Here is a 19,785-nt window from a genome sequence, read left to right on the forward strand (position 1 = left end):
TCACAAAATCCGACAACTCATTCAGTTACGAGTCCACTCATACCAATTTTATCAAATTCCGATAAAAACTCGGCCTCCAAATCTAAAATTTTTGTTTTTGAAATATTTTGCAAAAATCCCAATTTCTTCCATTAAATCCGAATTAAATGATGAATATAACCATGGATTTATGAAATATAATCACTTTTGTATATAGGATACTTACCCAAGTTGAAGTCTTGAAGAAATCCTCAAAATCGCCCAAGAACCGTGCTCCAAAAATCCAAAACGAAATGAAGGAAATAACCATTTTTTGTCCTTAAGTTTCTGCCCAAAAAACACTATTCTGGTCGCTAAAAGTCCAATCCCGTCACTAAAAGTGTCAAATCTAGTCGCTAAAGGTGCGCACTAGGACTGTTTATACCAACAGTTTTGTTTTCACTAAAAACGTTCTAACTCCATCATACGAACTCGAAATTCAATGATTCTTATTCCTATGAGTCACAAATAATAATACGAACGTACTCGTTCAATCGAAACTCAATTAGGAGCTCATTTGATCAATGCGATACCAATTTCGCTCGTTAAACAATTAACTCATGTTTCATGCTAAAAACCCAACCGCGACTTGATGGAATTGGACCAAACTTTTCAGATCACTCCTATAATTCATTATCAAAATTCCGGAAGTCTCGAAATCAAATTTCAATCTCTAGAACTAAACATGGACCTTTGGATGATTACATGCTTATGCAGAAAATATTAAACTCTTCCAAAACTCTTCCCCGACAGTCTGTAGTGTATCAACCATAACTTCTTGTACTCAACTCCAACTGCCAAATGGTTTAAATTTCTGCAAATTAGATACAAAGGGCTACAAATTTTATGTTTTTCTCATCGCCCAACTCCTTATAGATTGCGAGATATAAGCTCCCAAAGTCAACCATGTGCAGCAGAAATTTCTGGCGATGCACACTGCTGTAGCCAAAATCTGCAGTACTAGCTTCAGTCAATCGATTATAACTTTTTGTACAAATCTCCGAATGATGGAAACTAGAATCAAAGGGCTACAACTTTCATGTTTTGATACTTTTCAAATTCCTTATAGATTTCGAGATATAAGCTTCCAAAGTCAGCTCTGCGCATCAGAATTTTCGCACATTGTTGTATAAAAATTCAGCAGTTAAAATTGATCCGAACCACTCGGATACTCACCCAAGGCCCTCGGGACCTCAACCCAATACACAAACAAGTCCTAAAATATCATACGAACTTAGTTGAAACCTCAAATCACATAAAACAACGCTAAAACCACGAATCATACCTCAATTCAAGTTTAAGGAACTTAAGAATTTCCAACTTCTACATTCGATGCCGAAACCTATCAATTCAATTCCGATTGACCTCAAATTTTGCACACAAGTCATAAATGATATAACAGATCTATGAAAATTTTCAGAACTGGATTCTGACTCTGATATCAAAAAGTCAACTCCCGAGTCAAACTTCCCAAAAATTCAACTTTCGCCATTTCAAGCAAAATTTCACTACGGACTTCCAAAATTTTTTTCAGACACACTTCTAAGTCCAAAATCACCATACGAAACTATTGACATCATCAAAATTCTATTTCGGGGTCGTTTGCTCAAAAGTCAACTCTCCGATCAACTTTTTCTATTTAAGCTTCTAAATAAGAATTGTTCTTTTAATTTAATTTCGAATATTCCGAAAATCAAACTCACCACACCCGCGGGTCATAATATATATTACGAAGCTGCTCGAGATCTTAAGTCACTGAACGGGACATTAATTCCTAAAATGACAATTTGGGTCGTTACATTCTCCTCATCTTAAACATACGTTCGTCCTCGAACGTGCTAAGAATTATTCTGATGACATTAAATTACTGAATGCCTTATTTCACACATACTCACGGGCGATTCTACGTCACCGTAAATTTAACAGGGGTCCGACAATATCATCTCAGTGGAGATTATTTCTTTTATTCACACTTATAAGTCTTTAAGCCAATTCCTTGACACGCCAAATAAATTTTGAATTCTTGACATCAACACACGGTATTAGTCTCAACCGACTGTAGCAATTCGTGCCTACGCACACGACATACGTATGTCCATAACCACATCTCTGGTCATATTAGTTGTTTATACTTAATTTCCAGCATCCTCAATTAATCTCATATTCACCAAAATCTCATTTCAACTTTTTGTAACATTGACAACAACACGCGAGGCATGAATACCTCATAATTACTTACCCGAATTAACGAGTCACATTTAACGCTACCTGGCACCCACTTTATAGGATAAAACTAAATATTTACAGCACGAATATGGCTAAATATGCACAAAACAATATTCAAGAATTATCAAATAAGCCTAACATGTATGAGTCCCTATTTATACTATAGTGCAAATTTAATTTCACAAAGGGAGAATTTAAACTCATAAAATTTTCACCACAAGGACGTCGTCCTTATATTACTTCCACCGCGGCTCGTACCCAGTTTAAATATTTCATATCATATAAAAAAATGCGAGAATCTCGTCCTCAACTTCGAATCACAAGTATTTTACGCATTGTGCCAACTGAAATTTTTAATTTCGTTTCTTTCTTCTTTTCAATAAATGTCGTAAACAATTTTCTCAACACATAATGAACCCCTCATTCCAATAGGGCATAAAATTCATAAAATTGAAATCAATTATTCTGAAATCACATCAAAACTCACTGTAGTAGTAATAAAGATCACTTTTGGACTTATAGCCCTCAGTGGTGTACAAAAATAAAAATGATAGACATGGGCTAACATCATCAAATCTCCCAGCAGGGATAAACATATAAATGGGTCACAAAGTTATGAAGCTCACCCATAAGCGGAGCATAATATGAGGACTCACCTCAATATTCAGAAACGAATCGGATTAAGGAAAAATACCCTTTTATAACAAATAAGGATCATACCTGTAATGACACCATCTGGTGTAGTGGCCTCAGACACACCATAACAAATATATCAACGGACTGGGCCTCCCCCTCTAGGGCTCCCTCTACCCGCCTGTCCTCCACCTCTAACTGGCTGTGTACGTGGGGTAGTAACTGCATTGGGGCCAATAAACTGAGTGTTCTGATGAAATCCACCTCTCCCAAGTCTGGGACAATCTCTCATGATATGCCTAGTATCACCACACTCATAACAAACCCTCTGAGGTCGTGACTGCTCGTACTAAGTCTGTGCCAGATAACTGGAATAACCACTGTAAGAATCTCGTGTCGGCGATGCACTATAAGAACTTACTGGAGCACCCCGAGTAATCTAATGTGCGGACTGAGCTGGCCGACTGCTCGAGCCTCTGCCATAATGGGTCATAGCCGAAGAGTAAAATCCACTGAACCCTCCAGAGCTTCGAGACCTTTTGGCCTCCTTATACTCCTTTTCCTCACCTAGAACACCCTCAATCCTCTTCGCAATCTCCATTACTTGCTGAAATAGAGTATCGATTTGCAACTCTCGAGCCATGCATATTTTAAGATCATAATCGAGCCCCTCAATGAATCTGCGGACTCGCTCTCTAACTGTAGGAACCAAGATAGGTGCATGGAGGGCTAATTCACTGAATCTAATAGCATATTCTGACACTGTCATAGTATCCTGACACAACCGTCCAAACTCTGTGCGCCACGCATCTCGGAGAGTTTGGGGAACAAACTCTTTCAAAAATATTTCCAAAAATTGAGCCCAAGTTGGTGGTATTGCATCGGCTGGTCTACCTTCTTCATAAACATTCCACCACTGATACACTGCGCCTGACAACTGAAATATAGTAAAGGCAACTCCGCTCACTTCCACAATACCCATGGTGTGGAGAATACGGTGACATTTTTCTAGAAATCCTTGGGCATCCTCTGAAGCTATGCCACTGAAAGTAGGTGGACTATACCTCTTAAATCTCTCAAGTCTCTTTTGTTCTTCTTCTGATGCCCCTGGCCTGACCTGAGGCTGAACCGGTATAACAGGTCATACCGGTACTACATCCGGAACCTGACCAATATGAACCTGCTCCTCTGGAGTCGTGGTAAGAGTCTGAGCTATTCCCCCAATCTGCGAAATATTTGGTGCAACCGAGATCAATCCTATTTGAGTTAATGTACCAAACATACTCAGGAATTATGCTAAAGTCTCCTGAAGTCTGGGTGTAACAACAGGTGCTTCTGGTACCTGTCCCCCCAACTGGAGCTACTGGCGGCTCCTCAACTGCTGTTCTGACAGGTGCTCTAGTCGCGACACGTGCCCTTCCTCGGCCTCTACCTCGGCCTCAGCCTCTTGCGGGCTAGCAAAATGCACAGGTGCCTGGTCAGTTGACCCGGTAGCACATGTTCTCACCATCTGTGAGAGAATAGAGATACAAAGGCTCAAATTCCAAATTCAACAAATTCGCACGACAGGAATGAAAGAAGTGGAAATTTCCTAACAGTTCTGTAGCCTCTCGAAGATAAGTACAGACGTTTCCGTACCGATACTCAAGACTCTACTAGACTCATTCGTAAATCGTAGAACCTATGAACCTAGAGCTCTGATACCAACTTGTCACGACCCAAAATCCCGCCACAGTCATGCTACTAAAAACTTAGATCCGTTGAATAGCTTATGTAATAGTACACATATGGTATATAGAAGTTTTGACAATAACATCATACATGTAGAACGTATGATACTGGTCAATGTGCTTCTAAGTATGTGTTTATCCCCGAATTCAACTTTCGTCTTCTGAAATAAAAGAATATCCTTTTAAATTTGTGTGAAAATAATTTTCAGTATATTTATGTTTTATAGTTATAATAAATAAAGCACAAAGAAAAACATCCTAATTATTGAACTATATTTATAACAATATATTTTCTTACACGAATAACTATATGTTGCACTTTCAAGAGATATCAATATCGACAACAAGAGTTCTGGTTATGGCAGAGCAACCTAAGCACTAGAAGAAAACATATACAAAAAAATATCGTCTATAAATAAGTGTTCGGTAAGATACCATCACATTAGATACCTTTAAACTATAATACATAATTATTTACTAAACATGACTAAAATTGACCATCTGTGTAAGTTCTGATGATGTCTATTCATTTTGAATTCACGTATTATGCTAATGTAACAATATTTTTGGCACTTAGATAATTGTTGTATTATTATATATAAAATTTCTCTCATTAAATAAATTTTATTGTTCCTTTATATAAATAAATATTTAAACCATTATGTGCGATTAGTAACGTGCAACGCATATTCAATACAACAACAACAACCCAGTATAATCCCACTAGTGGGGTCTGGGGAGGGTAGTTTGTATGCAGACCTTACCCCTACCCTGGGGTAGAGAGGCTGTTTCCGATAGACCCTCGACTCCCTCCCTCCAAGAACTCCCCACCTTGCTCTTGGGGTAACTCGAACTCACAACCTTTTGGTTGGAAGTGGAGGGTGCTCACCACTAGAGCAACCCACTCTTGTCGCAACGTACATTCAATAGATACTAGTAATTTAAAATGTATGAATTTTTAATCATTTTTTTTAGTTGGTGTAAATCACTTAAAATACTTTACATTCCATAAGATTTTTAACGGACACTATATCTCTTTATATTGATTATAAACGAGAGGTGTTTAATGCATCTTTTTTTGACATTTTATTTGATGAGTTATTATATTAGCTATCTTCCTTTTATACCCTTAGATGTTTTTTGGTTCACATGCTAGTTATGCGTGAATTATAATATTGTTTACTCGTTGATTAATAATGAAGAGATTGTAATGCAACGAATATTAATAACATGATTAGTTAGTATGTGGTTACAAATAAAGGAATTGCTATATATGAATAACTTGCTTTAAGGGCATTCTTTTGAGTATTAATTCATGTATTGTTATTGTATATATTCTTGTTTTACATTCTATTATGCAGAAAATAATACATTACTTCGCGTATATTTTCATGCAAGTATTATTGGAAAATATCATCTGAAATTCCAGTGAAGTGTTATATCATAAAATATAATAACGATTTTGACATATTTATTTGTAGTTTTAGTGGATTGAATGAATTGGATTTATATTTCAAATGACAAAATAACATTAAAAATAATAACAAAAGTTAAACTTAGAAACATCGATTGAGTTTAATCGATGTATATATTAAGCAAACTAATAGTAGTATAATTAATTAGGTCCTTAACTAAGTGAAAATCGATCCAAGCTAAATTAGTGGTGGCATAATGGATTAAAAAAATAATTATTCATTCATATTATCCACTAAAAATGGGTTGTATAATGAGCTTTTTAAAAATTGGTCAAATATCGATTAGATCCATATTTTTTTTGTAACTAATTTAATTTTATTAATCACCAAAGCAAACATTTACAAAGCCATAGCTAAGCCAACAAAGCTAGCTATCTAATAAAGGAACACAATGTCTAACATAACCTCTTACTCAACTACTAGAACATTTCAAAAGTTAAAACTCCTAAGATGATGGAGAATTCCAGGAGAGGCTTGCGCGCAACAAACATAAGCTATCTCTTTGGCAATGTTTTCCCAGTGCTTGCTCCTGTGTTAGAATATTCTAAGATTTCTCTCAATCCATACATGATAACTAATCTCTGCATACACAAATTTAAAGACCTGGGCCTCTTGGGATTTCCCTTTAGCACAATTGGTAATCCATCGACTAAATTCAGTCCAGTTCATGGTGCTTAACTCCTGTATCTTTATCCACTGCCACAGTTTGTGCCAGATTGCACTTGTGTAGGCACACTGCGTAAAGAAATGATCTCGTACCTACTCATGTGCTTGGCATAATACACATTATGTATCTACATTTATCCCTCATTTGCTCAATCTATCAGTCGTCAGAATCCTGTCATGCATTATCACCTACATTATAAATTTCGCTTTTGGACGTGCTGCATTATTGAACATTAGGCTCTTCCACTCAACCCTTGGATAGTCCCCAAGCAGGTCAAAATATATTTATCTTATCAAGCATTTCTTGGGCATTTGATCATACTGCAAGTTCCTTATTGTCACGCCCCGAACTCAGGGAGCGCGACCGACGCTCAACCGAGTAAATTCATTCAAGCAAGCCTAATTTACATTGACCCCTCATCATTACTCATGCATGATTTACCATAACATAATTAGATCTTGGCTTTTATATTGAATACATTTGGCTCAATGGCCCATAAATTCTTTCTTATGATGGTTATACAACTTTATAAATAGCTATAAATACTGTGAACATAAATACGTGACAAAATTTAAATCTTTAATTACATGACCCACAGTGTACATGGAGCTTCTATGACAATAGACACCTAAGTACATAAAACCAACTAGACTCGAATACCCACTGAAATTGTAGCGGGCTCACCATAATCTGTTGTGCAGAAGATCCCTATCAAAGATTCATATCATCTTATAGAAGTATACCTGCATCCATTAAAAGATGCAGCACCCCCGGCAAAAGGGACGTGAGTACATGTGGAATAGTACTCGCATGTAAGGCAAACAGAACAACATATAAAATCATGGTAATTCAAATAAGAGGTATACAAAGTACATCAAGAACTACGAAATATCCCATAAATTCACATTTCAAGTCTCGTTATGCTTACATCATTTTAAATTTCGTTTAGGATTAACTGATCCATATGAACTATGCGTGGAGTATATAATATAAAGTAATTGAAACAACATGTACAAACAAGGCCAACGAAAGTGGCACCTATTGTCTGCGTTAGCAATGCGTCTCACTAGACCGTCCATATCCCTCTCTTATCTTACACCTATACATTTCACTTGTGCGTTTCATAAACTGTTCACATTGTTTACTTACACAATACACCTGTGCATTTCATAGACCGTTCACAGTGCTTACTTACACAATATACATGTGCGTTTCATAAACCGTTCACAGTATCACCTATACAATACACCTATGCATTTCATAGACCGTTCACAGTATTACCTATACAATACACTTGTGCGTTTCATAGACATTTCACAGTGTTTACTTACACAATACACCTATGCATTTCATAGACCGTTCACAGTATTTACTTACACAATACAAATATACGTGTGCATTTCATAGACCGTTCACAGTATTTGTTTACTTACACAATACACATATGTATTTCATAGACCGTTCACAGGATTCCATATATAATACAAATATACCTGTGTGTTTCATAGACCGTTTACAGTATTTACTTACACAATACACCTGTACATTTCATAGACCATTTACAGTATTTACTTACACAATACAAATACACTTATGCGTTTCATAGACCGTTCACAGTGTTACATAATACATATACACATGTGTATTTCATAGACCGTTCACAGTGTTTACTTACACAATATGCTTGTACGTTTCATAGACCGTTCACAAGATTACATATACAATAAAAATACACCTATGTATTTTATAGACCGTTCACAGTGTTTACTTACACAAGTATAGTGAATCAATAAGTCAATTTCAATGGCACATGGCCCAAACTCGTTTTCATAAGATTCATCATCATTTAGCATAGGACATCTTCCTTTCATCTCGTTATTCACTCACTTGTCATCTTGAGGTCATTAGCTAAGTTCATGAATCTTGGGGACTTAACATCGAAGTCATTTACATTTATTATTTTAGAAGCATGCATACTACGATTGAAACCATTTGGACATACAACGCCTCATAATTCTCATTTTGGCAAACGGCTGCATTTCATGTTCATACTATCACTTACTTGTACTTGCCATGGGTGATCATAGAATATTAAGAACATTTAAAACATTTATGAACACTATAGACTCTCATCATGAGGACGTATAAGCTTATAGAACATTGGAAACATAAGTACGAATACGTTCATCTCATAACCTTTCACACCATATATCACTTCATTAGTACTTTCAACTACTTACACCATCAATATTTCATTGGCTCCCTTGGCTATACATACTATTCTTCATTCATGGCAATGTGGCCATATATTATATTCCACACTTTCATTTCTTTACTTTCAAGGATTATCATCATAAACATCAACATATAGATTATTCTTGAATTACTCTTCCTCAAAAAAGGGCAATACACCATTTCAACTCATGATTATGTAAGAGCTTAAAATATATTAAAAATACCTAGAAAGCATAGCATTAGGTCGAACAACCACATTTGTTCATGACTTGAGTAAATAAGCTTTTGGATAATTCTATTTTCGGAGTCAATTTGGAACAGTTGGATCAAAACTCATTTATTAACCTTTCTCACGTTATTTCATTTCATTGGCACCCTTGGCCACAAGTATAACTTTCATTCTTGGCACGGTGGCCTCACTTCATATGACCACTCTCTTCTTTCTCTTTCGAGCATCTTTATATATTATCAACAACAAGGCATTTCAAATCATGACTTTAGGTACACAACACGTATGAGCAATTTAGTTTCTTAAGTATGTCGAGGTTTTTCTCACACAATTCGGTATACTAGCTTTCATTTGGAATACGACTCAAAGCCATAACATTCTAATACACATATCATTATTGAACACATTCTCAAAGAATAACATCATATGATAAGAGCATCCGGAACACATTTCGAATACACACCTTTCAACACAAAGCTTATTCAGAATAGTTGATTTTTAAAGAATAACTCGGGACTTGTAGGAACATCATGGGATTCAATTCTAGGAAAGAAGTTTAGCCAACATACCTCAAATTCGTCCCTTAATGATACTATAATGATCCACTACACTAACCAACTTCAATCTATAATAAGAATATCCAATGTGACCAATATTAGTAACAAATTCCATAATTTAGGCCATTTAGGCATTTTATCGAACACCTAGTAAGCATGAATCTCTATACCTCTTAACCATAGAATTAGTTCATTCAACTACTACCATTTACCAATAATTTATCCCACCATCATTCTTAAACAATTCATAACTTCCAACATCACATACATGACCATCCATCCACACCCAACTAACAAAATTCCATTAAATAATCACCTTTCATTCTCTACAATGTTATGCATTTAAATTGGGAACTTATGGCTTCCAATTACTATACCATAAGTTCCAATACTTAATTCATACTCATATTCCCATAATATATCCATACATGTAAGTCTAAGGGCGTAGGATTACCTTTTGGAAGAAATCTTGCAAAACCCTTCTTTGAGTTCTTGAAGAAATTTCTTGAAGATCTATGTATTTTATGGAGGATTGAGTTAGTTTTATGGTGAAATTGATAGAATGAAACATCAAATTAGTAGGGATTACTCACCTTGAAGATGGGGAGAGTTGGAGGTCTTTAGAGGAAAACCCCAAAGTTCGGCCAAGTAAAATGGGGTAAAATGGACCCCGAATAAGTATATAGCATTTCGGGCGCCACAGGTGGCGTGGGGCGCTGCCTGTTGCGCTGGTTCCAATACCTAAAACATGTCCCAGCGCCAGGGATAGCACCCCACGCTACCCTGGGTGTTGGCGATGTGAAATTGTTTCTATCTTGCCCGAAAATGGGCATAAGTCTCTCATACGATGTCCGAATTCGACGATTCTTTTGCTATGGCTCCGCAATTTCAATACGGATATACTGCTTCAATAAAAACTAAATTTGGAACTCATTTGGAGATACCACTTATACTCTAAGAAACGACGTCGTTGAAACACTTTTGATGTCAAAATAATGTGGTTCCACCCCATATGTCTCCTTTGATACTCAAATAAGTTATTCCCGAATACCGTTGTTGCACTTTAAAATATTAAATCATTAGAAAATTTTAACGGGTCCTTACATTCTCCCCCGCTTAAGATCATTCGTCCTCGAATGAGGGTTAGAATCCGCCATAGACACCCAATGTGACTTAAATCCTCATCCACACACCAATAGTTCCCAATTTTACTAACTCCATAAATTTCCAAAACTTTCGGCAGAGTTTTCCCTGTAACTGGGCCTATCCACCTGCGAGAGAATCTCAAAAATCAATCCTAAACAACATATAGATAACACCACATTGCACCATATACATGAAATCAACAACTATAACTATCGAAGCCAATTGTATGTCCTTTCTTACCTTGGTCGTATCCTTGACTTTTCCTTCCTCCATTGCGAGGACAATTGGGCACCTCACAAATTATACCTATCATGTGCATCATTCCTTTAATCCTTAAGCCTTTCTCATTTCATAGCATGATGTCCAATACTCCTTGGTATTAACAAGGGAACTCCGAGACTAACTTAGAACCTTAACGCACGATCGAGGATAGAAGAAGAGAAATATTTCCTAAATATAGTTGTAGCCTCCCTATTATAAGTGTGGCCGACAATACACCGATAAGAGGGACTCTACTGACACAACTCCATGACACCTTAAGACTCCTAAACAGTGCTCTGATACCAAGTTTGTTACGCCCCGTACTCAGGGAGCGCGACCGACGCTCAACCGAGTAAACCTAGTCGAGCAATCATAATTTACATTGACCTCTCATCATTACTCATGCATGATTTACCATAATAGAATTAGATCTTGAATTTTATATTAAATACATTTGGCTCAGTGGCCTATAAATTCTTTCTCATGATGGTTACCCAACTTTCTAAATAACTGTAAATACTGTGAACATAAATACATGACAAAACTCAAATCCTTAATTACATGACCCACTGTGTACATGGAACTTCTATGACAATAGACACCTAAGTACATAAAACCAACTAGACTCGAATACCCACTAGAATTATAGCGGGCTCACCATAATCTGTTATGTAGAAGATCCCTATCATCTTGTAAAAGTATACCTGCATCCTATAAAAGATGCAGCACCCCGGTAAAAGGGACGTGAGTACATGTGGAATAGTACTCGCACGTAAGGCAAACAGAACAACATATGAAATCATGGTAATTCAAATAAGAGGCATACAAAGTACATCAAGAACTACGAAATATCCCATAGATTCACGTTTCAAGTCTCGTTATGCTTACATCATTTAAAACTTCGTTTAGGATTAACTGAGCCATATGAACTATGCAAGGAGTACATAATATAAAGTAATTGAAAAAACATGTACAAACAAGGCCAATGAAAGTGGCACCTAATGTTTGCGTTAACAATGCGTCTCACTAGACCGTCCATATCCCTCTCTTATCTTACACCTATACATTTTACTTGTGCGTTTCATAAACCGTTCACACTGTTTACTTACACAATACACATGTGCATTTCATAGACCGTTCACATTGTTTACTTACACAATACACCTATGCGTTTCATAAACCGTTCACAGTATCACCTATACAATACACCTGTGCGTTTCATAGACCGTTCACAGTATTACCTATACAATACACCTGTGCATTTCATATACCATTCACAGTGTTACTTACACAATACACCTATGCATTTCATAGACCGTTCACAGTGTTTACTTACACAATACACATGTGCGTTTCATAGACCGTTCATAGTGTTTACTTACACAATACACCTGTGCGTTTCATAGACCGTTCACACTATCACCTATACAATACACTTATGCATTTCATAGACCGTTCACAGTATCACCTATACAATACACTTGTGCGTTTCATATACTGTTCAAGTGTTTCTTACATAATACACCTATGCACTTCATAGACCATTTATAGTATTTACTTACACAATACAAATACACCTGTGCATTTCATAAGCTGTTCAGTGTTTACTTACACAATACACCTGTGCGTTTCATAGACCATTCATAATGTTTACTTACACAATACACCTGTGCGTTTAATAGACCGTTCACAGTATCATCTATACAATAAACCTGTGCATTTCATAGACCATTCACAATATCACCTATACAATACACCTGTGCATTTCATATACCGTTCACAGTGTTACTTACACAATACACCTATGCATTTCATAGACCATTCACAATATTTACTTACACATTTCATAGACCATTCACAATACAAATACACTTGTGCATTTCATAGACCGTTCACAATGTTTACTTACACAATACACCTGTGCATTTCTGTCACGACCCAAAATCTAACCATGGTCGTGATGGCGCCTATCGTGTTACAAGGCAAGCCTATTTCCCAAAATATTACTACTAAATCAATTATAAAAATTTAATAAAACATTTCCAACATTTGAATTTTTCATAAACTAAATCAACTCTAAATATAATTATAAAAAATTCAAAAACGAGCCCCAAACATCGGGGTGTCACTAAGTCATGAGCGTCTAAAACTATAAACTAAGATATATAAACTGTCTAACTGTCCAAAAGAAGGAATGACAAAAGGAGTAATATGGTCCTGCGGACGCTAGCAGCTACCTTACAGTCTCCAAATATAGCCGGCCTGAACTCAACGATCGTCGCGCTCTAACTCACCTGGATCTGCACATAAAGTGCAGGGTGTAGTATGAGTACAACCAACTCAGTAGTAACAGAAATAACTAAGGAACTGAGTAGTGGTGACGAGCTAAGTAGAACAATTCAATTATTTCTTTATCACAATTTAAAATAAACAGAAATAAACAGGTAAATTCCATAAACTCAATAAATGCTAAAAAGAAATTAACGGGTAAAATGCAGCAACGGCAAAAGTAAATACAACCTCACAGCAATGTCACTCCATCACTCAGCACTCGGTTCTCGGCACTCGCACTCAACACTCAATAGGTACATGCACTCACTAGGTGACAACTCACGTGCTGCACGGATAACTCACGTACCATAATATCAATCCCTGGATCCGTACGTGCTACGCGGACAACTCACGTGTTATGGTATCAATACCTAGATCTGCAGGGACAACTCACGTGTTGCACGGACAACTCACGTGCCTTAATCAAATACCTCACAACAGGCCCCCGACCTCACTCAGTCATGTACCTCTCTAGCCTCACCATCATCAACAAATAAGGAAAACACAGCTCATGTCAAGTATCACAATATATCGGCAAAATAATAGGGACTGAGGTAAACATGTATAATAATATCTATGACTGATTGCAATTAATGTGAGCATGAATAAAGCCTAAGCATGATCTCTAACATGAAGGCGAATAAGTTCAACAACAAATAAACACATAACCACAGATAATAGCCATTAGGTCTCATAGCCTCTTGGGACGGACTAAGTCTCAATCCCTCGTGGTGCATACCCACACGCCCGTCACCTAGCGTGGGTATCACTTCCAAACAATCATGTAATGTCAAATCTCCGGGTTTATACCCTCAAAGCCAAAGTTAAAACTGTTACTTACCTTAACAGCATAAAATCCTACTCCAGGATGCCCTCGTCTCGGGACTCGGTCTCCAAAAGCTCCGAATCTAACCAAAATCAGAATACTACTATCAACATAGTCTAAAGAATCGAATTCCACAATAAAAATTACATAAATATGCCAACAATCCGAAATTGGCTCAAACCCGTCCCCTGGGCCCACGTCTCGAAACCAGTCAAAAATGGCAGAATAACAAACCTCGTCCTCACCCGAGTCCAGCCATTCAAATTTCACCAAATTTCGACATCAATTCGACCCTCAAATCTTCAATTAAAGTCTTTGGGGATTTCTACCATTTTCAACCCAAGCTATACCCATTTGAACTCAACAATCTTTCCATAAACCTTATTGATATGTATAAATAATACTATTACACCCAAGGATCATACTCTTAATCACCCATCTTTACCCAAACTCGAAATTGAAGACTAGGGGTTAGAACCTTACCTCTTGAATTTCAAAACTTGAACAAGATCTTGATGAACAAAGCACTTGAGCTTCTTCCTCTTTCTAGAACACTCTCCCTTCTCTCTAAAAAATGTCCTATTTTTTCTCCAAAATGAGTCCCAAAGCCTATTTATCAAAATGGGTTCGGGTTATGAAAATAGAAAAATTAACCCTCCGAAAGCAGGTTTGCGGTCGCATAATGGACCGCATAATGGGTATGTGAGTCACAAAATGCACCGCAAAATTGATACCCAGAAATGGGCTTCACTGGATAGGTCTGCGACCATTTTGCGGTCGCATAACTACTTCTGCAATCGCATAATCATTCTGCGATAGCAGAATTGGTCGCAGACTCGCACTTTTCCAGAATTTGGTAATTTGGTCATAACTTCTTGTAGGATGTTCAAATGACGAACGGTTTGAAGCGTTGGAAACTAGACACATAGACCGTTCATAGTGTTTACTTACACAATACACCTGTGCGTTTCATAGACTGTTCACAGTGTTTACTTACACAATACACCTGTGTGTTTCATAGACCGTTTACATTGTTTACTTACACAATACAAATACACATGTGCGTTTCATAGACCGTTCATAATATTTACTTACATAATACACATACACTGGTGAGTTTCATAGACCATTCACAGTGTTTACTTACACAATAAACATGTGCGTTTCATAGACCGTTCACAGGATTACATATACAATACAAATACACATGTGCATTTCATAGACCGTTCACAGTGTTTACTTATACAATACACCTGTGCGTTTCATAGACCATTCACAGGATTACATATACAATACACCTATGCATTTCATAGATCGTCCATAGGATTCACATAACACCTCATTATGCACATGACTATATATAAACTCAAAGTGACATGATTAGCATTACATTTAAGGTCGTAAGTTCCCGGATCGTTGGAAAACTTCATGTTCATGCTCATCATGGATAAACATAGATCATTACATTAGCACATGTATGGTGAATCAATAAGTCAATTTCAATGGCACATGGCCCAAACTCGTTTTCATAAGATTCATCATCATTTAGCATATGACATCTCCTTTTCATCTCGTTATTCACTCACTTGTCAACATGAGGTCATTAGCTAAGTTCATGATTCTTGGGGACTTAACATCGAAGTAATTTACATTTATTATTTAGAAGCATGCATACTATGATTCAAACCACTTGGACATACAACGCCTCATAATTCTCATTTTGGCAAACGACCGCATTTCATGTTCATACTATCACTTACTTGTACTTTCCATGGGTGATCATAGAATATTAAGAACATTTAAAATATTTAGGAACACCATAGCCTCTCCTCATGAGGACGTAGAAGCTTATCGCACATTGGAAACAGAAGTACGAATACTTTCATCTCATAACCTTTCACACCATATATCACTTCATTAGTATTTTCAACTACTTACAACATCATTATTTCATTAGCTCCCTTGGCCATACATATTGTTCTTCATTCATGGAACTGTGGATAATCATATTCCACACTTTTATTTCTTTACTTTCAAGGATTATCATCATAAATATCAACATATAGATTATTCTTGAATTACCTTTCCCCAAAAAGGGCAATACACCATTTCAACTCATGATTATGTAAGACCTCAAAACATATTGAAAATACCTACCAAGCATAGCATTAGGTCGAACAACCACATTTGTACATGACTTGAGTACATAAGCTTTTGGATAATTCTATTTTCGGAGTCAATTTGGAATAGTTGAATCAAAGCTCATTTATTAACCTTTCTCACGTTATTTTATTTCATTGGCACCCTTGGACACAAGTATAACTTCCATTATTGGCATGGTGGCCTCACTTCATATGACCACTCTCTTCTTTCTCTTTCGAGCATCTTTATATATTATCAACAACAAGGCATTTCTAATCATGACTTTAGGTACACAACACATATGAGCAATTTAGTGTCTTAAGCATGTCAAGGTTTTCTCACATAATTCGGTATACTACCTTTCATTTGGAATACGACTCAAAGCCATAACATTCTAATACACATATCATTCTTGAACACATTTTCAAAGGATAACATCATATGATAAGAGCATCCGGAATACATTTCAAACACATACCTTTCAACACAGCTTATTCGGATTAGTTGATTTTTAAAGAATAACTCGGGACTTACAAGAACGTCATGGGATTCAATTCTAGGAAATAAGTTTAGCCAACATACCTCAAATCCGTCCCTTAATGGTACTACAACAATCCACTACACTAACCAACTTCATTCTACAATAACAACATCCAATGTGACCAATATTAGTAACAAATTCCATAATTTAGGCCATTTAGGCATTTTATCGAACACCTAGTAGGCATGAATCTCTACACCTCTTAACCATAGAATTAGTTCATCCAATTACTACCATTTACCAACAATTTATCCCACCATCATTCTTAAATAATTCATAACTTCCAACATCACATACATGACCATCCATCCACACCCAACTAATAAAATTCCATCAAATAATCACATTTTATTCTCTACAATGGTTATACATTTAAATTGGGAACTTATGGCTTCCAATCACCATACCATAAGTTTAGATTCTTAATTCATACTCATATTCCCATAATATATCCATACATGTAAGTCTAAGGGTGTAGGATTACCATTTGGAAGAAATCTTGCAAAACCCTTCTTTGAGTTCTTGAAGAAATTTCTTAAAAATCTATGTATTTAATGGAGGATTGAGTTAGTTTTATGGTATAATTGATGGAATGAAACACCAAATTAGTAGGTATTACTCACCTTGAATATGGGGAGAGTTGGAGGTCTTGAGAGAGTGGAGGAAAACCCCAAAGTTCGGCCAAGAAAAATGGGGTAAAATAAACCCCGAATGAGTATATAGCATTTCGGGCGCCACAAGTGGCGTGGGGCGCTGCCTGTGGCACTGGTTCCAGTACCTAAAATAAATTCCAGCGCCAGGGGTAGCGCCCCATGCTACCCTGGGTGCTGGTGATGGGAAATCATTTCTATCTTGCCCGAAAATGGTCATAACTCTCTCATACGATGTTTGAATTCGACGATTCTTTTTCCTATGGCTCCGTAATTTCAATACAGATCTAGTGCTTCAATAAAAACTAAATTTGGAGCTCATTTGGTGATACCACTCATACGCGAAGAAACAACGTCGTTGAAACACTTTTGATGTCAAAATAATGCGGTTCCACCCCATAGGTCTCCTTTGATACTCGAATAAGTTATTCCCGAATACCGTTTTTGCACTTTAAAATATTAAATCATTAGGAAATTTTAACGGGGCCTTATACTTATGGACCCTCTAGCTTCAAAGATTTTCCTCACCATCCAACATGCTTGTTGGGGTGTTGGTAGATCAGTAAACTGCTGGCTTTTGATGTAGTATATGTTAATCCACCTAATCCAAAGTTTATCTTATTTGTGAGCCAGGTCCCATCATATCTTGGCTATGGCTGCTCTATTTCATATTTGCATACTGGTGAGGTTTTATCCATCCCTCCCGCTTTAGGTAGACAGACCTTATCCCAGGATAATAGAGCCTTCTTTATGATCACATTAATTCCTAGCCAAACATAAGATCGACATATACCTTCGACTGTTTTTATCACCTTACCAGGGATGATAAAAAGTTGTGCCCAGAAAGCTTGAATCTCAAATAGCACACTTTGAACTAATTGGACCCTACCAACATAGGATAGTTTTCTTGCAGTCATTTTCTCTATTAGGGGTTGCCACTGCATGATACTCATATTCTTTGTAGACAAGGGAACCCCAAGTTATTTGAAAGGAAGGTCTCCAGCAATGAATCCCAGATGTAGTAGAATCTTTTGTTGTTATGCTATTGTGACTCCTCCAAAATACACTGCACTCTTGTTCTGATTTGCTTGCAGGACAAATACTTTAGTGACCTGTAGGAACTTTTGATATATTGCATTCACTGATACTACACCACCTCTAGGAAAAAGCAATAAGTCATTAGCAAAACACAAGTGTGTTATCCCTAGCTTAGAACATCTAGGGTTCGTTTGGTGGGATAAGGTAAGGGATTAAATTTATACTATGTACCATCAACCAAACATGGTATAAATTTAATCCCAGACTTATTACTGGATATACCACCTTATCCCACCTTATCCCATCAAATTTGGGATTATTTTATCCCACCTCCCAGGCGGGATACAATAGTCCAGGGATTATAATCCTGGGATTATTATCTCGGGATAACTTAGTCTGCTTACTAAACGACCCCCTAGGGTGGTATTTTTACTTTTTATTAGCCTTGAGATCTTGCAAACTCCTTCTCAGATATTCCAAAACTACTGCAAATAGGAAGGGTGACATTGGGCCATCCCGTTTGAGACCCTTGACAGCATTTAAAGGCATGAAGTGTTCACCATAAATTACAATAGAGTAATTGACAGTCTGTATGCATTCCACGACCCATGAGGTGAATAATTGAGGAAATACCAGCTCCTTTATAACATGTTTCAAATAAGGCTACTCAACAGAATCATAAGCCTTCTGGAGATCTATCTTGATCATGCATCTAGGAGAGGTATGTTTTCTGGAGTAGGCTTTAACCAGTTCATATGCTAGGATGATATTATCATCAATCTTCCTACCTGGTATAAACCCAACATGTGATTCACTGATAACAGTGGAAATGACAGCATGGAGTCTTGAGGCTAGGATCTTGGAGATAAGCTTATATAGAACTGTGCAACAGGCAATTGGTCTAAATTCCTTAACTGTCTTAGGCTTGGCAGTCTTGGGCATTAGGGTGATAGCTGTACAGTTTATAGCTCTGTAGATGCTCCATGTAGTAAAGAATTTTGTAACAGCTTCAGTGACTTCCTTCTTAATGATATTTCATACTTTCTTGAAGAAGTTGGCATTAAATCCATCAATACCAGG

The sequence above is a fragment of the Nicotiana tomentosiformis genome, chromosome 6, assembly GCF_000390325.3.
Source record: "Nicotiana tomentosiformis chromosome 6, ASM39032v3, whole genome shotgun sequence".
NCBI classification, from domain to species: Eukaryota; Viridiplantae; Streptophyta; class Magnoliopsida; order Solanales; family Solanaceae; genus Nicotiana; species Nicotiana tomentosiformis.